Below are 16,660 nucleotides of genomic sequence, written 5' to 3'. Positions count from 1 at the left end.
CGCAAATCTCTGTAAAAGCGGGACAGACTGACTGGGAGAGTGGTAAAGAGAGAGAGAGAGAGAAGGAACTGGCTGACAAGCAGTTGGCCTGCTGTTTGCTACCAATCTTTGAGTCAAACTTCAAAACAATTACACAGCAACATTTCGAAGCAAGGAGAAGTCGAAGCCGAAGCTGAATCTGAATCTGAAGTTGTGCCACTGGCAGAGCGGCATGCAAAAGATACACAGATTGTGAATGCGTATCTTGAAGATACAACAAGGCAGCGAGAGTGGTGAGTGGTGAGAGGTGAGAGGGAGAAGAGGAGCAGACAGACAGATAACTGCCACTGTACGTCTGCTGACTGCTGGCTGTTGATTCAAGCGATTAATCGATAACAAATAAAAACATTTCGACAACTACTTCCAAAGAACAATCTCCAGACCAAGACCAAGACCAAGACTCAGTCTCTGTCTCTGTCTCCCATCTCTCGCTCTCTCTCTCTCGCTCTGTCTTCGCTCTGAGGCTGTCAACAAGTCGACATTGTGTGTATGAGTGGCGTGGTACGCATAAATGCCATGGAAATTTTCTTTTTAATCAATTATGAGTATTAAGCAAAGGGGCAAAACTCTCCTCTGAGCACTAACATCACATCTTCTGTCCAAAGGGGTACGGGTATTCATTCCGATTCGTACGAGTGCGAGTATGAGTATTCATACGAGTATTTATGTATTTTGTATTTGTATTGGGATTCAGATTCGGATTCGGGTTCGGGTTCGGGTGACGCGGCAGAGAGATAAAAATCGCAAAAATTCTTTATTGAATGCTGTAGATGCCAACGCCAGGCGGTCATACACACACACACTCACACACATGTGTGTGCTGGTGTGTGTGTACAAGTGTAATCTGCGTGCCTCTAAGCATGTGAAGTAGCACTTTGTCTGCGCCTCAAGTTGAAGTAGCTGTGGCAGCCACTGGTCGAGGTGCCCTTACCCAAAGTCAGCCTACCTCCCTCATCTCGTCTCTCTCTCTCTCTCTCTCTAGGCTGCTCTACAAGCAACAGATTTTACCACATGCCATGGACTGTGTCTTCAGTTTGAGCCGGCAGCAATAACACTTTGAACGCGCTACCGCCAGAAATTTCAGAAACCCAGACTCTAGAAGCTTTCGCATTAAAATCACATTTATAATTACTTAGGATTGATTTTTACATTTGAAAACAATCGAAATAAGTCTCCAAATAATGAAGCATTATTTAAAAAACAAAATAAGTAGTAGGTATAGAATAGAATATAGAATAGAATGGTATATATTGATTGTTATAGTAATAACAATAACAAGGTTATAATCTAACCTTCGGTATATTTCATTGTTTAATTGTGTATTAATTCGGTATATTTGAAATGTTGTAGTATATCGATATACCAGTTATAAATTTAGGGCATAGTTCAGTATTTTCCAGTGTGCTAATTTAGTATATTTTATAGATATATGGTATGGTATTTGTATATTTCGGCATTTTTCTTCTGCAATAATTTGGTATATTTTGAGTTTTATATTAAGTCGATATACCAGATATAATCTTCGACATTTTTCAGTATTTTCTTATGTATTTTGTATATTTTGATTGTTTTAGTATATTGATATACCAAGTATTTGGTATATTTCAGTATTTTTGCTTTTTTATTAATTATATATTATATATTTTGAATATTTAAGAAATATTATATGGAGCAAAAAAAAAACGACTGATGCAATCGGGTCTTAGCTGTTAAAAAGCAAACTATTCATTATTTTTCACACACATAATTTCATCTTTAGCTCAGCTTCATTAAGCACCGACATTTGGGACGTATATACCACATTGTTAATGTGGTAGTATGTCGATATACCAAATGTTTCTTTTAGTATTTTTTAATAGTATATTAATTTTATTATATTTAAAGAATATCTTTACGCTAGTAAGTTTATTACCAAATGTTTCTTTATTCATTATTCAAATTCCCCACACATGATTTCATCTTTAGTTCAGCTTCAGTAAGAAGCGAATATGCCACATTTGGTCGTATATGCCACACTGTTAATGTATAGTAATAGTATGTCGATATACCAAATGATACTTTTAGTATTTTTTAATAGTATATTAATTGTATTATATTTAAAGAATATCTTTGCACTTGTAAGTTTATATACCAAATGTTTCTTTATTCATTATTCATATTCCCCACACATGATTTCATCTTTAGCTCAGCTTCAGTAAGAAGCGAATATGCCACATTTGGTGGCGCGTAGGGTAGCATAATCAAACAAATCATAATCGGTGGATGGGCCAACAGTAGACAGTAGCTGAATATGCTTCAAACGGTCGACAGTTTGTCTGTCAAATTGACATTACACGTTGCGTCGGGGGCAGCACAGATGGCGGGGGCAGCAGCAGTGGCAGCAACAGTGGCAGTGGCAGTGGCAGTGGCAAAACGGCAGTGGCAATGTCAAGTGCAGCGACGTCGACGGTGGCGATGGCAGCGCCCAACAAGTTGCATTTACATGACACTTCTGGCAGGCGCAGGTTGAGACTGAGCCGCAGAGATTTCGAGTCAGAGTCAGAGTCGGAGTCGGAGTCAGCATCAGAGTGAGGCTCACAAGGAAGCGAGTTGAGCAGGCGTAGGTTGCACCCGGACTTGCTGCAAGCTGTTGCAAGTTGCACTGACTGATGCGCCGACTGCGACTGCTGTTTGGCTTCTGTTTGCGGCACTGACTCAGCAAATTGCAACTGCTGAAACTGAAGCAGGACGGAGTTGCTGCTGCCTGCAACAGCGGCTTCGATTTTCTGCTTGGCTTCTTCGCCTTCGCCTGCGCCTTTGCCTGTGCAACCTGTTGGCAACTCATTAAATAATGCCGATGACTGGACAAATTTTCAGCTATACTACAAGTATATACATATGCATATGAATATATATTCTCTTTTTCTGCCGCTGCTGCTGTTGCTGCTGCTGCTGTTGCTTAAATGAAAAGTGATTAAACATGCCACAGTCGCAGCCGCAGTTGCAGGGACGAGGCTGAAGCTGAAGCCGAAGCTGAAGCTGAGATTTATAATCCTCGTTGTGCAGTGAAATTGCATTTGGTTTTGCTGGTCAACGTTGGCGTTATAATTCTACTCGACTCACTCCCTTCCTCCCTCCTCCTTCGCTGCTGATTCCGACTCCGACTCCGAGTCGGACTCTCTGCCAAAGTGACACTTGTAGAGATTTTCTTAATGCGCCAAAGTGCCACTTGTCGTCTGTTGACGCACCTCGTCGTCGTCGTCCTCAGTTCTCAGTCAGCTTCATCCATCCACCTCCTGCGCCTTCTGGGCGGCTGTCCTCGCCGCCAGATCGAACGAAGCCTTTGTGTCTTGCACAAAATTTTGTTAAATCAGCGCTAAATCGGTACTAAAAGCCCAGCAGAGAGAACTCTCCGACTCCGACTCTGACTCCGACTCTGACTCTGACTTTGACTCTGACTGTGAACCACAGAGAAGCTCCAGCAGTTGTCTGTTGTCTGCTGATTTCAGTTCTAATTGCTGGCCAACGCATAATTTGTCATATGCCAAATTAATAAACGACTCGCAATCGGACTCGGACCTCGGACTTCGCTTGCACCTCAAAAAACTCTTCCTTCTGCCTTTTCTTTGCTTTTCTTTTTATTTTTTGGTCTCTGCACAGTAGCAGCTGATTTGGCTTCAAGTTGGCAGCAGACTGAGCGCTGATTGAGTGTCTGCTGTCTTCTGATGTCTGATGGCTGTGGCAACGTGTGGGCAGCATCTGGTCACATTATGTGGCATCCTCAGCTTGCTTCTTTCTGCTTAAGATTGAACATCATTTCGCATCAATTGCAAGCATGCAATTGCAATTGTGCATAAAATATTGGCAAAAGTGACGGAAGATCTAGAACTAAATTAATTGCAAATTGTATGGTATATTAGTTTACTTTTGGTATTTTAGTTTGTATATTAATCAAAGTTAATCAATAAGTACTCTGCACAAACCACATGAAGTAGTAACAAAAATCGAATAAAAGACGAATTACTTCATTAAAATAGCGTCATATACTAGAAAGTGATTTCAATGCTTTTGGTATTTTAGATTCTGTTATTCTGTCATAAAGCTTTGAAGACTAGTTTCCCGAAGAAATCCAATTACTCAAATTAACTAAATAGAACACTAAGCTAAAGAAGAATCAAATACCAAATAAATATACCAAAATATACTTAACTATACCATTACGTTCATAATAAATTTATTTTAACCGTATTGTAAACAAGTCTAACATTCACTTTATTTATTTAGTTTTTATTATAGTACCATCAACGAGTACTTTTAATACAATTTCTACTAAGTAATTTCCAGAAGATTAGAAGCCAAAATTCGTATTACAAAAAATTAAAAACTAAAAAAGCCGAAGTGAAAAACGCAAGACTTTAGTTACAAAAGTAAATAAGTAAGAAAGCTACAAGCGAGTGTGCTCGACTGTGAGCAAACAGCAAAGTAAAACAGTGCAGTATTATACCTATAATATAACAAATAAATATACCAAAAATTTACTATATACCAGAAAAACAAAAATATACTGAAACGTTAATAATATACCAAAGAGTACAAAATATAACAGATCTTCAACCAAAGCAACTAAAACAGGAAATGTATAATTGAAAAGTTAAGTAAAATAAGAAAATTAAAAAATTAAAGACTAGATTTACTAGAACATACATCTAATGAAAGATAACTTGATATTATTGATTTATGAGATACAAATTTTGGTCAGCATTAAATAACGAATTTTCAATACTTTCAATAAGCGATCTTTTGAGACCCAGATTAATTGATTTTATTAAGCTATGCAAATTTGTCAGCACTGAAGAGCAAACTTGTTGCCAGATTAGTGCATTACCGTTGCGCAGTGTTATTTTTAAAATATACCAAGAATAGTGAAATATACTATTATGTTTCCAATATACCATAGAGTAAAAAATTCATTGATCCATAAGAGACAATTAGTCAGCACTATCGAGGTGTGTCCACATTTGCCGCCATTGTGAGAAATTGCGAAGAGAGAGAGAGAGAGAGAGGGGAAGGGGGAGGGGAAGCGGCAATAACTGCTTCCAATCACCGAACATTTAATAAATCTTAAAAAGGGGCGTTCTCAAAAGCGCGAAGAACGCTGAGCTGAGCACTGAGGCCCGACCACAATGACAATTCCAGTAGAACGACGACGACGACAACTCCTCTTAATTGCAGCTAGTTGTTATAGTTGTTGTTCTTGTAATGATGGCCAAAGCAGCGGGGCAGCTTTTTAAGTTGTTGTTGTTCGTAGTTGTTGGTGTATTTTTTTGCGCTTGGCTACTTAATTTATTTGTCACCGAACCGAAGCGCAAATGAAGTTCGAAAAAAAAGCAAACATGCAAACAGGAACAACAATAGCAATAACTACGGAATCGTTTGAAATTATACAAGACGATAATGAACGCGACGTGGAGGAAGAGGAAATATAAGTATGAAGACCCCTCAACACTGATGATGAAGATGACGATGATGAAGAAGCAGACTGAAGTACATACTACGTACGTAAGCAGAAGGCACAAAAAAAAAGAGCAGACGAAGACAAACAGCAAAAACGCTCAAGAAATAATTACAAATTAAAATGAAACGCGAATGGTTGTAGGCAGGGGCGGGGCCCCGACTGCACAGGGTGGAGGGTGGCAGAGAGCGGGGAAGGGGGGTAGGCAAAAGTTTTATAAAAATAGCTGCGATGGCTTCGACTTCGACTTCGAATGCGACTTCGACTTCCACTGACGACGATGGCCACGCATGCGCAAAGATTTGTCATAATTGATAAACGACAACAGCTGCCACAACAGCAACAACATTTAAGGCTACATATGCCACATATGACAAGTCAGTCAAACGACTTCGATGCAGACAGACCTCATCAGAAGACCAGACCCCACAGACCAAGTGCGAGAGCCATTGGCAATGGCAATGACAGTGAAACGCCTCGATGGGCAGACAAATCGAAGCAGCGGCAACAAAGTGAGGCTGAAGCGAGTGGCGTCAAAGCTGTCGAAGATCTCAGTTCTCAGTTCTCTGCCAATGCCATTAGCTTAGACTGAGATGAACTTTACTAAAAAAGAGTTGTATCTAGCTGAGTTCGAAATTCAGTAAAACTTTATAAAATGCGAGCAAAATTGAAGCTGGTAAATCAGAAAACAACATTACAAAAAGAAATTCATGCAAAATATATATTGTCAAAGTGCTATGACGAATGCGTAAGAATTAACATAACTTATTCACTTTGCACATTTTTTTTTCAATGACACTAGCTTACTTTACAAACGTCCTCGCGCCTTGCGATGAATCTGAGAATAACATTACAAAAAGGAATTCAAGTTAAAATGAAACTCCCAAGTTTACTAATTCTTCTAGGAATCGCTATGATTTAATTACAATAAAACAACACAAACTTGTACTTTAGAGAATAATCAGAAAATTACAAAAATGAATCGTTCTAACTAAACTGTAAAGCTTCTAGGCTTTTCAAAGCTTTTTTTATGTTAATGAAACTTACAACGTCAACAGTTTACTAAGTAACTAAGAAAAATTTAAAGCTTTTGATTAACCTCTGAATAAGATTACTAAATAAAATTCAATGAAGATTTATAGATATAGCTTGATTACATAATCAGCCAAAGTTGGCGTGTGCTTTTATGCGTTCTAAAGATCTTATCCCAATAAGGTTATCTATCATGTCAGCAAAAGCTGATGAATCCTTTCACATGTGCTTTAAAAGCTTTCGCCTAAAAAGATTATTTTTATTTATTCATTAACAAAATAATCAAGTTATTGAAATAGTAGTAAGCTTTCTTTTTAGTCAATTAATTGAGCTACATTACTCTAAAGATTAAAATTGTTATTAAGCGAGAGTTGAAAACTTAAGAATATATTAAAATGCAGTGCAGTTTATATTAAACAAGTAAGAAAATTACAACTGAGTGTGCTCGACTTTGAGATACCCGCTCTCTATTGCTAATAAAAGCAAAACAGAGCGTTATTAATTTCAAAATATACCACATTAATATACTGCAAAAATACTTAAAACATACCTTATGTCATATTTGGTATTTTGACATATTAATACATTCTACATACTATACCAACAAGTGTAAAATATACCAGAATTATATACCACAATAATACTAAAAATATACCAAATGCTATATTTGGTATTTCGATATAGTAATACATTTTACATATCAATGGGTGTAAAATATACTAGATTGATAAATTGATAAAGAACAATTAGCTTTCGATAAAGCGAAAGATCTTAGTTTAATAAATAATATTAGGCAATCTTACAAAAAACATAATTGCATTGAAGTCACTTCTTACTTATTGCAATTTTAATTGTAACACAATTAATAAAACGTTTTAATTCGATTTGCGCTAGAGCTGCAAATGTGCTTTGCTAAGTTTACTTGCATCATCAGGTCTAACAAATCGATTTGTTAAGAAATATTTGAGATATTTTCGCGTTTTCTTTTTTGTTGCTCTGCCAGGTGGCAATGACAATGACAGCGACAACTCTCAATCTGTTTGGTGTGATTCAAGCAATGCAACTCGCCTCGCCTCGCCTCAAAGTTGGAGCTGGAGTTGGAGTTGGAGATGTTGGTGTTCAAGTGCAAGTCGTCCAACTGTGACAACGATGACGCCAAATTGGCAGCGTTTCTTACGAAACGTGAGAACCAATTGCTATGTATGGTCATTACAAGCCGTCCACAGTTTTGTCCAACTAACTGCCTCGATTGGGTGCTGTTTGCCTTGCGTTGGTTAGAGCGAGAGATGGCCCATAAATATTTTAATGATGATTACATTTTAAAAACGGAAAGAGTAGGAGATGGAGAGGGAGATGGAGACGGAGACGGAGAGGGAGATGGAGACGGAGACGGAGACGGAGAGAGAAGCTACGTTAAGATCGAATGAAAATCACAGTGAGCCAGCCCAGCCGATCAAATGAAGAAGATTCCACTCCACTCCACTCCACAGAACTGGAGTTTTGGCCTGGGATAAGAACGTGGACTGCGACTGCGACTCTGCGACCTGATGAGCTACTACACAAGTACAACGCGACACTGACGACATATTTGGAATTACATTGACAGGCCAAGTTGAAACTAAAAGCGATAATTATTGCCGGATCTTTAATTCTGTTGCGCCAAAGTGTTGGCGATCGTGTCGCGCGCAAAAGCTCAAAAGAAATCGCAGCACTTGTGGCTGTGGCAGCTGTGTTTGTTGCAGCTGATCGACTCGACTCGACTCGACTCAACTCGACTTCGTTCACGTCTTTGGCGTCTTGCCAATGTAATTTCAATAATTTTATCTGCTGGTGCGCGCGCCAGGCTCTGATTCGATTGGCAAAAGCTTGACTCGGACTCGGAGTTGGACTCTGACTCTGACTCTGACTGTGACTACGGTGGGTCAGCAGCAGCAGCAGCAGCGGTGACAGATCAAAGCCTTCTTGGCTGGGCGACGAATGAGTCGGCAAAGATCAGTGATCACCTGCCTTTTTGCGGAGAGTGGGACAAGTGATGTTGCTCAATGCTGCTGCTCCAGATGTTTAGCTGCACTTTGGCGGCAAAGCTGCGAGAGAGCGATCGCAATCGGAGACGAAGTCGGAGACTGAGACGGAGACTGAGACTGAGACAGACACACATAACGCAATCATCAACATCAGAGCCAACGTCATCAGCCGCTGGACGCTGGAGTTCAGCTCCTTGCTGCTGATTGTCTCCTTGGAGCACTGCCAATTACTCGGCAGCATTGTTGACATACCTTTTGCCATTTGCATCGTTTTCGTATTGATTTGTTTAAGTTGCCACGCACACGCAGCCACAAAGCCACGAACCCAATCAGCGCAAATTTTGGCCCCAAAAATCCGCACAAAACATTCAACAATACGCTTTGTGAGCTACAACACACAACTCACGCATTTTTCTCCCACGGACCTCAAGCGTGTGAATGAGAAAATTCACCATTGAGTTGAGTATGTCAAAAATCTATCGAATCTTCGAACCGATCATTGAACTGAACCAAACTGGACATACGGACAGACAGACAGCAGGATTCGCCAACGATTGATTCACACCTTTGCTGTAGGTCAGTTATCGACCCAGTTTACGTGCGGATATTTCGATGCCTCGGCATTTAGTCGATAAAACATTGATTGCTGTTCATTTGCTGATTATAGTTTTTGTGAGTTTTTGTTTCTTCAATTGCACAATGGAATTATAGTTGTTTTGTTTTCATTTGTTTTGCTTTCTCATGCTACATGCTAATTATGACATCCAGTTGGCCGTGTGACAAAACTTGATTTCGCTTTCTTATTTCACGTATCATTTAAATGGGAATCAAATAAGATTCGTTGTTCGTTGCACGCAACATTCTATTTTTACCCTTTTCCATTTTGCATTTTCCATTTTCTATTTTCCATTTTGTGTACCTAGCAATTATGGCATGTGAGTTGACACACGATGAAACTGCGTAAATAGATTTGTAAAATACATTTTTTATATCCAATTAATAGAAGAAAACACAACTCTTCATTCTGTATTTTCAATTATGAATTATAATTATATAATTAAAACGAAAAATGATTTCAACGTTTTCAAATGTCCTTAATCAATGTTAATTTCTCATTTTAAATATAATAAATTGATCTTCATTAACTTTCTTCACTACTTCATTTATATAAATTTCTACATCTTAATTATTTAATTAATTGTTATAATAGTAATATGATAAAATGTTAATCCAATTATTTGCACTATTTATTCTACATCTTATGACCATTTTCATTACTATTATTTCTTAGCGTTTAGTAACAATCTCATTGTTATAGATTTCGATATATTTTCTATTTTCATTCCATAAATAAAAGTGATTTATTAGTCTTAAGCAACATTAATATATTGAGGTTCTCTCAACTCTTTTCTTTCATACATCGACTACCGAATACTCTATACAACGCATAGAGAATTGTAGCCAGGGCAATATTTGTGAATTTAAAGTGAGACTGAGACACTCCCTCAATTTTATAGGAAGCATTAAATAGCCAGGTCGTAAATTGTGTTATGGTCGTATTTATTGAGTTATTTATGGCGATTAAGTGAGAAAGCCATCAATGTCAACATCAAGTAATTGAACGGAATTTGAAGTTCAAGGTAGCCCTTAATACGGGCACACTTAAAATGCGATTCGACGCGATCCACAGTCGCAATCACAATCGCGATCGCGATTGCCGCGATCACAATCGCTGTTTGCTCTTTGCTGTCTGCTGTCTGCTATCTGCTGTGTTTGCTATCGCCGTCGAGGTGGAGCAGCTGGACATGATGTTAATGGAAATTCGACACGCCCGGTCCCAAATCCAATTCGACAACTTTTTCCCACAGCAATTGGCAAAGTAACTGCCGAATAACTGGGCTTCGAGTAAAGTACTAATGTAAGTGCGAGTAGTACAGTGATACCTCACTTGTCAAACGCTTTTTTTCTATCATTATGTGGAACTGTTTCAAACAAAATGCGAACTAAGTCCTTCAATCGGAATCCAATATCTTGTGATGAACAAAAACATGAGAAAATGTCAGATGCGGTGTAATATAGAAGAATATTATTTGTGGTGTGGTGTCTTAGACCAATGCTGGTTAAGATAATTTCAGAAAAATTTAAATATTTGAAAAATCTTTTTATTATATAATTACAGTCGAATGTCATCGATTGTCAGATACACGCTACATATTTTTAATAAAAGCATAAGAGTACGAAATTTTCGTATTTTGTCGTTAGGTAATTGTATAGTTTAGTATGTTGCATTTTTTAAAGATAATACGGAATCTTTTAAATAGTTGGTATATTTTAATGATAATACGGAATCCTTAAAATATACCAAATAAATTTGCCGGAAAAATACCAAAATATACAAGTAACTAAAAATATTAAAGTATGCAAATAACATATCGACAGATATGTGACTTATTAAAAATATACCAAAAAATATACAACCAACCATATACCAATAAAATATTAAAATGTACAAATAAACAAACGGACAAAATACTCATATATACCAAAACCTATATTTGGTATATCAATAAACCACACATGATATATTAGAAATATACTAAACAAAATATGCAAATAACTATGAATAGACAAAATACTAAAATATACCAAAAACTATATTTGGCATATCGGTATACCATATATGACACATAGAAATATAGCAGATTATCAACCAAACCAAGTCATTTATACATTTATTTCTTCAGTTATTTTAAATACTATAATACTTATGGTATGCACAAAACGTCGTTAAAGGTTTTTAATTTGCGTTGAAAAAATGTAAGTTTTTCAGCTTTTCTTAAATACAAAATCCTGCAAAGAGAGTTTTCACTGTACTTCAAATATCGCAGCATATGGCATTGTCGGTAAGAAGGGTAGAGGGGGGCTCCCTATTACGACGGGGCGCAGTCGGAGAATCAGAGGAGATTCAGGCAAAACATCAGTCGAAGATCATTTGGAATTCCATTCGCGTTTCGGTTCAAACATAAAATAAATAAAAATCAGTACAATTCGAAGAGTTGTCGTTGCCTTTGAGCTTTTGCGACAATCACTCACGCGTTGTTGTGGTTCCGTCTACGTCTCTTCGCTCTCTCTCTCTCTCTTTCTCTTTCGTTCGCTCTCTTTCTCCCTTTGGCTTGTGGTGCGCCAATCGGCAATCGTCTTTGACGCTGTCGCCCGTTCGTTAAACGTTAAACGTTAAACGTTCTGCGTATTGAAATTAAATTTGTGTCGCTCGACACGATGACTTATTCAATTATTCGATAACACGTGATTGAATTATTGAAATTGAAATTAGTGACTTTAACTCAAACCTGACTGCACCGCACCTCAACTTTGCTTGCATCTCTTTATCGATGCGACAGCAAATGATCAAAGGCAACCCTTGACCCGAATGTCAAACTGTTTTATTTAGTTGATCATAATAGAATGTAAACCTCTATTTATTGTAGAAATGGATAAAAAACAGTATTTGGGGGAATCGAAGAACAGCTTCAAAGACGATCAAGATATAATACCGGATGAGGAGAATACATCGCGTCGCAGTGGAATGCGCTTTTCGACAGTTCAGGAATTTCTGGACAGCCTAAACACGGCCACCACGGAGGTTGAGGCAGTCAAGGGTCTGCAGAAGATGAGTCTCGTCTGCTATCACAAGTGTATGCAGGGACACATGAACGATAACGACGAGGGCAAAGGTGATGCCGAGTCGAAGCGGCAGAGCGATGAAGCCCAAGTAGATGATCCCGAAAACTGAACTCGCAATTATTCCAAATAGTACATTATTTTACGCCAGTCGGTGGTAAAAATTGACTAAAAAGAAGAAAAGTGTTTTGTTTTTTTTTTTTTAATTAATCAACAGAATCAACATACAAAGCATCAATCTTTGTATTTTGTGTCTTAACATGCAATTTTTCAAGTAAAGACTTTATTTCAAATTATTGTATTCAAGTGTCATCTACGGATAAACAAAATTATACTGTATGAATTTGAAATTATAATTTAAATTGTGTGTACTAAAGTCTTTCCTTAATAATAATGTGTTTTAATCATCATAATTTATACAGTAAGAAGTTGAAATTATTAAATTTAACTACTGGACTTTTTTTTTGTATTTTTTTTCTTCCATGTTGTTATATAAATACTGATATATACTTATTATAAAATCTTTTATATTATTTACCACAAAATAAAAGATTCATTTCTAAAAGTGTTTCAAGTTTCAAAATTTGGATGAACTTAAATTGAAAGCTGCACTCGACAATACAGTATTATTCTTACAATATACTAAATTAAAAATACCGAAACTTATATTAAGTATTTAATGGATATATTATCTCATTCAAAATATACCAGATTGTCCACCAAACTAAAACCTTAAATTGGAAAAAAAAACAGTGGAATAGCAATTATTATATAGTATTATATTATCATCTAGGCTTTAATTCTTTCTAATTATAACAACACATTTATTAATATGTCTATTTAAAAATAAAATCTAGACTTTCACCAGAAAAGCGAAGTTTCTTTAAGTTTCACAATTTTAAAATTGAAAATTGCAATATATAATTGTTTTTTAAGAAGAACTTGTGTTAGACGCACTAGTTAAAAAGAGTAAAAAGAGACAAAAGAAGAGAGTCAGTAAGAGGGGAAGTAGAATTGATGTGACATCTCTTTGGCTGTCGTGTTCACACAATTTCCCCCCCTTTAGGGGTCACCCTTGCCGTTGCGTTGAACTTGGCCGAGAGAGTCACAAATTTTGCAGGCAAGTTGAAACTTTGGATTTCCAACTTTGAGCTGTCAATTGCCAAGTTTGACAGCTCATTTTGCATAATTGTGTGGCGTACGACAAGAGCATACAAATTTATTATTGAACTCAATTTTTTATGCTTTGATTTATGATTACCATTTAACCCCCCCCCACTCCCCTTCCCCTTTCCTCCCATCACTTCTGGACGGTCAAATGAATGACTTTTTGTGCTCGTTTTGCCACGGTGAAAGGGGAAGGGAAGCGAATGGATCGACAGGGGAAGGGGCAGGGGCAAGCAATGGGCTTGGGTTTGGGTTGGGCGGCGTAACATTCGGAACGTTTTAAGATCAAAAATGCTAATTGAGCTGTTTATCGATTTGTCAACAACAACAATAACAATAACAACAGCGAGAACAGGCTACAAAAAACTCGAACAATGGCCACATTAACAGCAACAACTTGTTGTTGTTCTTGTCGATTGCTGTGTTGTTGTTGTTGTTGGTGGTGGAGCACTTGGAGCACTTTTGACGGCGCTCCTGTTCATTTAACGCTCTCCTCAACTTTTATTGACTATTAAAATTGTGTCAAAATGTGTTTGAAATTTTTTATTGTTAATTATTCGAGAAGCGCGCGTTATGTGGAACCAATCAAAATAATGCTCGAAACACGCCAATGGCCCAGAATTTATATACTATAATATTGTATGTACAACAAAGCAAAGCAATACGACAAAAGAATGAAAAAAAACAACAACAAAAAACACATGTGTATCGATCTGAGAGGAGAGATAATGAAATGTCATTGGTTTTTAATTCATGTGGAAGTGAGTTGAATGTTGAATGTGGAATTACAAATTTAGTTGATGCTTGAAAAGCGGAAAATCAATTAAGCAAGACTCCAATTGAATCATTTCAGAAATATTTCCGAAAATGATTCAATACAAAAGTTATTTCAATTGAAAGTTCAATTCGTATATTATTGAATTAGTTTTTATTCGTTTGTTGTTATCTTTTTATTATACACAATCTTTGAGATCATTGATCTTGACAGTTAAGCTCACTTAGTGATTAAAGTATTCACTTAGTTTATGATCGCTGCTGCTGATCTTTGAAAGTTCAGTTCACATTTAACTAACAAGCAACTATGTATGGGAAAGCATTTGGGATCAATGATCTTTGATAATGGATCGCAATCAGAGTTTGCTTTTTGATCTTAATAGCGACAAAGTCTATAAACACTAAAGTATCTATTTGCAAATTGAATTATACAAATGTGTGTTGTGAGAAGCTTTAGCTTTACAAATAAAACTGAAAGCAAATTGCTTTCAAATTAATTTCAAATGGGGGAGAATGTTTGTGAAATATTTGAAAGTTTATATAATAGAGTTTATGAATAATTTTCTAGGAATTTGAATGTTGCCAAGTTAATGAGCTGCAACTAATCATGTATTTGATCCATCAATGCATCTTCTCTTCTTCTCTTTTTCTAGGCAACCAAGCAAGTTCTCAAGGCACTGATAATTATTTCGATACTAAGAAAACAGAAGCGATCGACATCGACGGCACAATTAAGATCAGAGCTGCTGAGTAAGTCACTGGGGATCTACAACAGCAGAAAATACGAAAATTAACAGCAAAAAAAAAAGAAGCGATCTACCTTCTATACTAAACTCAGTCCCCAGTCCCATCTCATCCCGTTCCGTCACCGTCACCGTCTCCGCCCCGCCCCGCCCCGTGTGTTTCAACTCCGCCCGTCAAGAAGCAACAAAGCGTGAAGGCAAAATGCCAAATGCCAAAATGAAATGAAATCAAAATCGAAAACTTTTAAATGAATAGACATGCAGATCGGACACGCCACAAGAATTCCACAAAAAGGAGGAAAACAAAACAGAGATTGCTAAGAGAAGACAGAGACAAGAACCGAAAGACGGGGAGGAAACAGTGAGCCAAGTTTGAATAATGAGGCACTGGGGGTAAAACTGATTTACTACGTGGCCGGATCGCGAATACGCTGAACTGACTGACTGTCAGATAAAAAGACAGCCAGACAGACGGAGAGACAGAGAGACAGCGAGACAGTCAGAAGAACTCTGACTGACATTTGATTATTGGCTTCCAATTTGTTGCAGATGTGTCTTGCTCGATTTTTTCTTTCTTTCATTTTCTTTTTGCTTTTGTTTTGTGCTTTTTGCAAATTGCGTGCCAGGCAGTCAGTCGAAGCTGAATCCGAAGCTGAAGCTGAAGCTGAGGCCGCAATCACGGCGCGCAAATTGTGGCAAAATGTGGCCAAAGCAGCAGCGAACAGAAGTCAAATTGTGGCCAACATGGAAATTAGTGGAGCTCTCGTCCATTTGGTTGCTGCCTGATCGAAGCTGCAACAACAACAAGAGCAGCAGCAGCAGCAACAACAGCAGCAGCCGTGATCTCGATTTGAAACTTGTGGCGGCTGCAACTTCGACTTCGACTTCGACTTTGACTTCGACTGTGGCTTGCTACAAATCGGCGGCAGGAAAGGAGTTATTAAAGTCTTGGCGCTTGTGCCAGACAAAGACAGCAGCACCGCAGAATGAAAGAGACGCACAGAAAGAGAGAGCGAGAGGGAGCTGTGTTTAATGAAGGCAGTTCAATCGATTTACGCGCTCTCTCTCTCTCTCTCTCACTCCGCGCTGTGGCTGCAACTTGTGGCCGTGCCATGCCACCGCCTGTCAAGTCAAGTCTCGACCAGTCCTCGGCACAATTTCAGTTGCTGTGGCTGCTGCTGCTGGCTGTGGCAACATTTTCGATCTGTCTGTCAGTCAGCTGCCATTTTTTTGCTTGGGCCACAGGTTCGCATTGCTTTTGGGCCCAGAGAGTAGCCAACCAGCCAAGAGCCAAAGAGCCAGTCAGCCAACCAATTGATTGACATTGCCCACAACGCCCTTTTCTTAGCCTTAGCCACATACTATATAAAGTAAAGTATGCCGTCGTAGTATGTAGGTAGTTGTTGTTATTGTTGTTGTTGTTGTTATTGTTGTTGTTGTTGTAGTAGAGCAAGTACAACAACACGAGCAGAGTTTCAGTTTCAGTTAACTGGGCGGACCATGGCCCATTGGGCAGCATTTTTATACCCGCTACCTACATATAGGCTAGAAGGGTATTATAACTTTGTGCGTTCAGGAAATGTATGTAACAGGCGGAAGAAGGAGTCTCCGATCTCAAAAAGTATATACATTCTTGATCAGCGAGATGATATAGCCCTGTCCGTTTGTCTGTCTGTCCGTCTTTTCGCAAGAACACCTACATCTCTGAG

At 38.0% G+C, this 16,660-nt stretch overlaps 1 protein-coding gene across 1 annotated transcript in view; it reads left to right on the top strand.

Annotated features, from left to right (window-relative positions):
* LOC132795731 (uncharacterized) overlaps positions 1-16,660 on the top strand; it is a 68,187-nt gene that overhangs the window by 18,286 nt on the left and 33,241 nt on the right. The window contains exon 3 of the mRNA XM_060806603.1: positions 14,862-14,958. The gene's annotated coding sequence lies outside the window, so the exon portion shown is untranslated. The remainder of the gene's footprint in view (positions 1-14,861; positions 14,959-16,660) is intronic.

Source organism: Drosophila nasuta, chromosome X (assembly GCF_023558535.2).
Source record: "Drosophila nasuta strain 15112-1781.00 chromosome X, ASM2355853v1, whole genome shotgun sequence".
In the NCBI taxonomy this organism is placed as follows: Eukaryota; Metazoa; Arthropoda; class Insecta; order Diptera; family Drosophilidae; genus Drosophila; species Drosophila nasuta.
The sequence above is the reverse complement of the archived record's forward strand: the minus strand, read 5'-3'. Positions and strand labels throughout refer to the sequence as shown.